The sequence below is a fragment of the Pteropus alecto genome, unplaced genomic scaffold, assembly GCF_000325575.1.
Source record: "Pteropus alecto unplaced genomic scaffold, ASM32557v1 scaffold131, whole genome shotgun sequence".
Lineage (NCBI taxonomy): Eukaryota > Metazoa > Chordata > Mammalia > Chiroptera > Pteropodidae > Pteropus > Pteropus alecto.
This window is the reverse complement of record NW_006434709.1, coordinates 8,542,532-8,552,149: the sequence shown is the minus strand read 5'-3', so window position 1 is coordinate 8,552,149 and position 9,618 is coordinate 8,542,532. Positions and strand designations below refer to the sequence as shown.

Below are 9,618 nucleotides of genomic sequence, written 5' to 3'. Positions count from 1 at the left end.
CATAATTTTATTTTTTGTTAATGGAAGTATGAAAGCATTTAATAAGTTGAAATAAGATGAAAATTGAATATAATTTGAATTAAAGATGTTATATGATTTGACAAACAAGCTTTAATTACCTTATTGATTTATATATACCTTACCTGAAAAGAAGTTCCATAAAATATTTAACCTTGATTTTATTTTTTATATCTGGTGATACTCTCAAAATAAAAAAGAATAGCATTGTCTACAGCCATGCCACCCTGAATAAGCCGGATCCCATCTGATCTTGAAAGCTAAGCAGAGTCGGGCCTGGATAGTACTTGGATGGAAGACCACCTAGGAAGACCAGGTGCTGTAGGCGTAAAAAATAAAAAATAAGGGATTGTAAACTGACAAGGTCCTTGAAATCTGTGAAGTCAACCAAGGGTTGCCTCACCTTAAAAAAAAAAAAAAAAAAGAATAGCATCATCACCAGCCAATATACTGCTTCTGCTATTCAAATGTGCTTTTCCTTTAGAAATAATAGAATAGCTGAAAAAAATTGCTTACCTTTAAATACGGGATTGGAGAAGCTATTTTTAGGGTTTGAGGCTTTCTTTGCTTTACTTGTAAGGGTACTCTCTCAAGAGCTATTCATTCCTTGATGATTGTTGGGAATGATAGAGGTAAGTCACTCTGAAGAGCCCTATCTATGTATTATGTGATTATAGGCCAGTGCTTGACTTTTTAACAAAAAAGTTTATATAACAGGGAAAAAGATCCCATAAAAGTATGTGGTGATTTAACTAATCTTAAAGGAGATTTTCCCAAAACCGAAAATTTGAATTGTCCCTTTGCTTCCCGCCACCCTTATTTTTACACATTAATGCCTTATAGTAATAAATACAGAAGTTGACGATCTAGAAATTGATAACTCTAAAGCTATCCATGTTTGTGGTCCTTTGGAAAGTGTTCATATAACCCAGTATGTGTACCCTAATCTGAAAAACCACTGCTCTGAAATCTCTGCATTGTTGCCTAGATGAGGCATAAAGACTCTCCATTCACTGGGTGTGATCCTTAATGTTAGTCCTGAAGTTAAAGACCAGAGGCAGTTCATACCATTTAAAGGATTTTTTGTGTAACTACCACTATGTGACTTTGACCAAATTACTTAATCTCTCCATGCCTTAGTTTCTCTATGAGGGTTAATGATAATACCTCAGAGTTGTAACGATTGCGTAAATACAGATGAGGTGTGTAGAACAATGTCTGACTCAAAATAAGCACAGAATTAAAAATAAGGATTATTTGATAAAGAAAAAAAATGCCTCAGAATTTCTGTTGTCTGGTGTTACTCAGATTATCTGCAGTAATTCTTAAACTTTGGTTCTCTTGAGAATAGTTTGGAGAGCTTTGTTTTTAAAGAAAATACAAAGCATATTCCTTACCTATTCCCCAGAGCTTCTGATTCTGTAGGCCTGGGTTGGGGCCAGAAATCAACTATTTTAACAAGTATTTCAGGTAATTCTGGTACAGGTGGTCCTTGTCCGACCCTATGAGAAACACTATAGTCAGGTTTAATCCCTTTTCTTCAACATACTCCTTTCTATATTTGAAAGCAAGAAGTCTGGTTTCCATTGTGACTTTGTTTTTTGGCCCAGAACATCCAGAGCTCATTTACCTCTTCATCATGTTAATATGGTTTCAGGTCTATTCATGTTCCTAATTGAGAAATTAAGCATTGTCTAAGAATAGCAATGTTTTCATAAAATATGATATCTAGAAATACAGTCTGACAGCAGAGTAGACCATAAAATTATGATCTCTAGTTTTAGACAACATACTTCAAATACTGTAGCCACATACTATTTGGCCATTCTAAACGATACTTAATTAAAATATTTAGGTCTTTTTCATATGTTCTGCTGGTAAGCTAAATCTCTCCTATATATATATTTGTGCAATTTTTTTTTTTTACCTACTTGCAGTATTGTAATAAATTACAATAATTTCTTATTATTGTAAACTCTTTTCTGGTTATAAAAGTAATATTGTTCATTGTAAAAACTACAGAAAAACATAAACTAAATATTGACCAGTATCTCATACTCAGAGGCACTATCATCTTAATACATGTCCTTTCATTCTTTAATAGATATGTAAATCTTTTTTATTAAAACAGGAGTAAAATGTTCAGATGAGACAAGTATTAAATATTTTTCATTGTTAATATGTATAGATACATCATTTTTATTGTCCTTAGTATAGCATTTCATTGTATAGATAGATTCACAATATGTAATTTCATTAAACTGTACTCAGTTGACATTTAAATTCTCATTTTCCCCTCTTAAGTAACACCACAATAAACACACACACACACTTGTGTACTGTTTCATTTATTCTCTTAAAATAAATTCTTAGAAATGAAGTTAGCAATATGACCATCTTTCTCTATATATTGTCCCTTAATTGAAGCCTAAATAAATATTTTCTTCATGTGAGCATAACCAAAGTTTTCTTGTGCTTCCACAGATATGAGACTATTTCTCCGTTTTTTCTGCTTATTCTGTTAGAAGCTTAATATGGATTCCTTCAATCTACTGCTTTCAAAAAGGTTAATATCCAAAAATGTTTCTCATCAACTCATTTGTGTTTGTTGTATGGGGTTGGGTGGATGAATGGAAGCAAAGCAAGCAGAGAATTTTAGTCAATGAACTTAGTAAGATCAAGCTTCTTGAGGTATCTTTTTCTTCCCTGGAGTCAAGGCAAGTTAAACAGGAACCAGAGCAACTGGAAAATTATAACAAAAATCCATATAAACATCCATATAAAGGTAAATTTATGCTTATTGAGTCATCTGATATTTAAATTGTCATAGGCAAATTTTCCCACCACAAATTTGCCTGTATTGACCAGGACATAAGAAATACTAAGATGAAAAATAAAACATAAAACAGCAGTATGTATACAGGAATAAAAAACAAAGTTATGAAGTAGAAAATCCAAAAACAGAACTTGTATATATGACTTTATCATAAAGATGGCTTAAGTCATTTATGAACAACTGCTTAGTCATAGGGAAAAAATGTTTCCTATCTCATATCATTTGCCAAAAATACAGAATTAAAATTGTAAAGATACTAAAAGAAAATATAGGGTAATATGATATAATGTTGAGTTGTAGAAGGCATGACCTGAGAAGTTGAATCCATAAAGATAGATTTGACTACATTAAAACAATTCTGTATACCTAACCACCATAAATAAAATTGCGAAAAAGACATACTGAGTAAGCTAGTCTATCTACGAATACTATCCCACACATACAAATAAATATAAGTACAAAAAAACTAATAGGACAAAAATAGGCTGGCACAAATTGGAAAATTTTTTTAAGTAAAAATTCAACCTTATTAGGTACCGAAAGGAAATTTTAAATAATAATTCCTAGGTAGAAAGAAATCATAAATTATAATACATTATTGGTGAAAATATAAGTGAAATATTGGTGAAAATATTCAGCTTTTTTGGAGAAAAATGGCATTATGTATTCGAATCTTTAATTTTTATATATGCTTCAACCTAATATTTTCATGTTTAGTAATTTAAGAACAATTAGAGAGCTAAGACTTAGTTATAATAATGTACATCAAGGCTTTGTTTAAATAGTAAAATATCAGCAACCATATAAATGTCTAGTAGTAAGGAAATTATTGAGTAAATTATAATGTGTCCAATCAATAGTCACTAAAATAGATGTTGCATAATATTTAATAATCTGGAAATAAGTTATAAGTAATGGCATATAAATTTTAAAAACCAGTATGTACTATATGGTTCTACTCTGTTAAAAAAGACTGGGAAACAATGAATTAACAATGAGTTAACAGTTAACTTTTGTTGGAGAGATTATAGTTAATATCTTTTTACTTACCTGCATTTGACATACTTTCTGCAATGAAGATGTCTTACCATTGTAATTCTAAAACAATAAAAGTTCTTGTTAATACTTAAAGTACACTAATAAAGTACATAGCTCTATCAAGGTTCAATTAGGGGAGCAGAACTACTATGAGTATAATAAACTAATAAATTCATTATAGGAACAAGACTATCCATAAATGTGGGAGGTGGGGGGAAAGCTGTTGACTCTGCATCTGGTGATAGAACTGGGGTCACCGTTAGTCAGCAGGACTAGCAGGTGAGAACTTAAGAGTGCGTTGGAGAGAACAAAGGCAAGCTGCAGTCCCTATCTCTCACCACCTCTAAGCCTTCAGAGAGCAATTGTTGCTCCCTCAATTCCACCATCCAATTCTCACCAACACTTTTTTTGACACTTCAAACTGAGAATGATAAACGTAAGAGTCATGAACACTTTGGGGGTAATTTATAGAGTACTGTCCTTATAATATGTCAAAGGAATATAATTTCTAAGTACTCATTAGAAAGTCTCATCTATGATACTCCAAAATGCTATTTTACAGGAAATATATTTTATTGTTTCTTTGTGTTAATATTGAGAAAATCTGGTGCATACTGTAGGAATTCCATATGGTTCAACCACATATCATCTTTTTCAGTTAGGGCAAGTTAAAGTTATTTAATTTGTGTCAGCGTCTGAATATGTAAAGTGGGAAAAATAATAGAATCCATGTCCTAGAGGACTTGTGAGATTTAAGTGAAATAATACATGTAAAAAAACTTAACCTGATAATTAGCATATTGAAAGTGCTCAATAAATGGTAGTTCTTTCAAGTAATCATAATCTCTAATCTAAATTTGGCATTGTTCCACACCCACATGTGTCTTTATATTATAATATAAAGGACTATATTAATTTAAACCACATAGCATAATTTGTCATATTTTTCAAATGTTAGATGGTATACTACATGTATTTTGCAAATTTTTTTACTCAACATAGTTTAAAAATGTATTATTCATTGATATAACTTAGTTCGCTCATTTTAACTCATGTATGGTATTCCCAAATATGGATATATCACAGTTTGTCAATTCTCCTGTTGGACATTTAGTTTATTTCCAGTTTTTGTTACTAGAAATAATGTTGCAACAAACATTCCTGTACCTGTTTTCTTAAATACACATGCAAAAGAATCTCAGGAATATATACCAAGAATTGGAATTGCTGGATTGAGGATATATACTTCTTCAACTTTTCTAGATATTGCTAAATTGCTCTCCAAAGTAGATGCACTAGTTTACACTCTCAGCAGCAAGCACGAGATTTCCTGTTTCTTCTTCTTCTCACCAAACTTGGTCTTATCATACCTTTTTAATATTTGTGTGAAATGCTATCTCATTGTTTTAAATTGTAGGAAGTTGAGGAACAGATCATTCTAATAGACAAAATTTTCCTTCTGACATCAAAGTATTATTATTAACATTGTATTTGTATTCCTGTTAGATGTTAATATATCCCAGTCCTCCTCCATTAAACTGCATTATGTCTACCTAACAATAGTGGAAAGTATACAAGGGACCAGAAGGCCTGGATTTGCATACTACCTGTCTATTGCTCCTTAATTCTGTCACAATGGGCAAGTGAAAACCTGACCTGCCCAGATTCTTTCATCTGTAAAACAGGGATGACAGCATTTGACTGGATTCTTGAGAGGATTAAATGTAATAACAGGTTATTACTCATCCCTGCAACTACAGCAACCAACAGGACCCAGTACACGATAAGCAGATTATAAACATTTGTAGAATTGAAAACATTTATCCACCAAGCTCTTAAACTTCACCTCCTCAGGAATCCCAGGACTCATAATGCTGCCATAGTGGTCTGGCTACAACCACAAGACCACCAACCCACTCCTGGATTGCAGAGAATGACAGCAACTTGCAGTCCATTTGAGAAGTTCAAGAAATAATATGAAACTATGAATTAGCTTTTGATGTGTGCACACTACTAGATATCAGTAGATTAGAAAGATTCCACCAAAATTAAAATAATAGCAAAGAAATATATGAAAGATGAAATGCACTATTTGAAAAAAATTATCTTTGCAGCTGAGTCAAATAGATGAAGCACTCAATGAAAGTAAGGTAAACTGTATTCTTTATTAGGCTCACTTCTGTACTTGAAAACTTCTCAGATCACTTCAGCCAACAAAATACTTTTTAACAAAAGAGAAATAGGCATTTTCATAAATTGCTTGTAAAGGAAAAAAAAATATACAATCTTTATGGAAGTCAGAAATAATACTCAAAATTAATAAATTTAATTAAAACTCCTTTTTATTCACTAAACTAAAAAATGCATATGAGAAACATTACCAAGTTAAGATACAGATTGCTCATCAAATTATTCTTTTTTAACATTTAATTTTTCAAATTTTAATTTTTCAATTAGTTGACACTCAATATTTTATATTAGTTTCAGGTGTATAGCACAGTGGTTAGACATTTATATAATTTATATAAATTAGTTTAGTACCCACCTGGTTATTACAATATTGTTGACTATATTCCCCATACTGTACTTTACATCTCCATGACTATTTTTGTAACTACCAATTTGTACTTTTTAATCCCTTAACCTTTTTTTCACCCAGCCTCCCAAACTCCTCCCATCTGGCAACCATCAGTTTGGTTTCTATCTATGAATCTCTTTCTGTTTTGTCTATTTGTTTATTTTGTCCTTTAGATTCCATATATTAGTGAGATCATAGGGTATTTGCCTTCTGATTTATTTCACCTAGCATAATATGTGCTAGTCCATCCATGTTGTCACAAATGGTAAGATTTCATTATTTTTATAGCCAAGTAATATTCCATTGCCTATATGTACCACTTTTTTTTTATCCAGTAGTCTATTCATGGGCACTTAGGTTGCTTCCATAAAATTAATGCTACAATAAATATACAGATGCATGTCTTTTCAAATTAGTGTTTTGAATTTCTTTGGATAAATACCCAGAAGTGGGATTGCTGGGTCATATGGTAATTCCATTTTTAATTTTTTGAGGAACCTCCATACTGTTTTCTTGGAAAATTTTTCATGTGCACTTGAAAAGAATGTATATTATGCTGCTTTGAGGCGAAATGCTCTAAAAATGTCAATTAAATCCATCTGGTCTAATGTATCTTTAAGACTGTTTCATTGTTGATTTTCTGTCTGGTAAATCTATCCATTGATCTACCTATTCAAATCATTAAAAATAAAACTAAAGTAAAAACTTAACTATTTAGTAGTAGTAGCAGCTACATGATTAAAAGATAGAGATAAACAAAGATCCTCCTAGAGGGCAGGCTTCCTATTACAATATGAATTGAACTAGCATAAATGCTCAAATGTTTCTCATATGTCACTATAGCCACGAGACCCATTTATCAATGATCATTATGCTATCTTAGAACAATTAGTTTAAACTAATGAGTTTATCGTAGAATTTGTATCATTAATTTTATCACATCACAGCAACTAAGGTTGTATTTCAACCCATATATTTATCCATTAAAATGCCAAAGGCACAAACCCTTTGGTCCAACTATTTTGCTTCTAGAAATTTATCGTTTGTATATACTCACACCTGTGCTATTTTCTTTAGGGTAATAGCAAGAAATTAATACTCACCTCCAGGCCAGATACTATTCTAAATGCTTTAGATATATTACCTCATTTTATCGTCATATGAGGTAGGCACTATTCCCATTTTACAAATGAGGAAATTGAGGTTTAAAGAATTAAATGATTTGCCTAAAGTCAGACACTATTAAATGCTTATGGGTAGGTTACCACACCAAAATGAAGTAAAAGTTAAGGATGGGAATTTTGGCAATCTGGTAGGCCTCTGTTCTGTCAGCAGCTATACAACATACTAGTGAGATGGAACAAAATATGTTGCTCATAATATGTCTATAGTGTATTACTCAGTCATAAGTAAAAATTAATAAACTTATGGGTAGGTATTATTCCCATTTTACACATGAGGAAATTGAGATTTGGAGAGGTTGATTTGCTTAAGGTCACACAACTAATAAGTGCTGAAGCTGGAATTCAAATCCAGGAAGAATGGCTCCAAACTCCTTTAATCACTAGATGGTATTATCTATAAATTCATCATGGTACTATATGGATACATTAATTATGGTATATTCATCCAATGGAATATAATGCAGCCATAGAAAATAATGAGAAGCTCTTTATATACTGATATGGCACAGCATGCAAGATATATAACTAAGTGAAAAAAGCCCAGTATATAATAAGCTCTTGTTTGTAGAAAAAGAAGTCAGAGACCTGAAATTATATACAAAATTTGGAATATATGTGCATTTGAACTGAGGGGAGGGTTGCTAACTTTCATTATATTTTCCCCAAAATGGTTAAGTATCTCTAGGCTATGAAAGAAAATTTAGCCTTACACAAATTATATATACAATAGTTTCCCTTTATCTGTGGAGATACAGACCAACACCCCTAGTGGATGCCTGAAATTGTGGATAGTGCTGAACCCTGTACATATTATGTTTTTCCCTCTACATATGTACCTATGATAAAGTTTAATTAATTAGGCACAGAGATTAAAAACAGTAACTAATAATAAATTAGAATAATTACAACAACATACTAAGTTATGTGAATATAGTGTGTATATGTGTATGTATGTGTCTCACCCTCTCTCAAAATATGTTGTTATACTGTAATCACCTTTTTACTTAAAGGAAGTACTTTATGCCTTCTCTTTGGTGTATCCAAATTGCCAGCATAACCACTCTTGCACCTTGGGGCCATTATTGAGTAAAATAAGGGTTACTTGAACAAAAGCACTGTGATACCATGATGGTTGATCTGATTATCGAGATGTTATTAAGTGACTAATGGGTGAGTAAGGTATACAGCCTGGATACTTTGGGCAAAGGAATGATTCACATTCTAAGTGGGACGAAGAAGAATGGTACAAGATTTCATCATGCTACCCAGTATGGCGCACAATTTAAAACTTATAAATTGTTTATTTGGAATTTTTCATTTAATATTTTCGGACCCCAGTGACAATGGGTAACTGAAACTAAGAAAAGCAAAACTGCAAATAGGGGGGAACTACTGTATACACTATAACTATATCTATGGATAAAAACATGAATAGGAAAAGACTGAAATAAAAATGCATTAAAATAATAGCATCTTATACTAAAATACTAAAATTCCATATGGATCAAAGATTTAAATGATTACAAAGAGAAAAATAAAAAAGTGATTACTAGAGAAAAGATAAGGGAATGTTTTTATAACTCATTAAGTATGAGCCTAACCCCAAATACATAAGATAAAAGATAAGTTCAACTACATACATACAAGAAAAAATTTCCTTGGCAAAAGCTAAAAAAAAGAAAAATATAAAGAAAAAATACATATGCACGCGCACACGTACGCGCGTGCGCACACACACACACACACATAGTATAGGTAAAGTCAGAAAAAGAAAGAGATATAAATAATATCTCAGATGAAAGACTAATTTTTGTAAAGAACTCCTACAAATCAATAAGAAAAAGACCAGCAACTCATTAAAAAAAAGTGAAAGATATGTTTAACATAAAAGTAAACACAAATGGCTTTGAAGCATTTAAAAATATTCTCAACCTCACCAATACTAAGAAACCATTTTTCACCCA

General features: G+C 31.6%; 1 long non-coding RNA gene and 1 pseudogene across 1 annotated transcript; one reads left to right on the top strand and one right to left on the bottom strand.

Annotated features, from left to right (window-relative positions):
• Window positions 1-227: 227 nt before the first annotated feature.
• LOC112477953 lies at window positions 228-346 on the top strand (annotated as a pseudogene).
• Window positions 347-2,349: 2,003 nt separating this feature from the next.
• On the bottom strand, window positions 2,350-4,019 carry LOC107195506. Its single transcript, XR_003045614.1, has 2 exons — window positions 3,905-4,019; window positions 2,350-2,760 (listed from the first exon to the last, which is right to left on the bottom strand). It is a non-coding gene; the product is annotated as an uncharacterized LOC107195506 (long non-coding RNA).
• Between the last annotated feature and the right edge of the window lie 5,599 nt (window positions 4,020-9,618).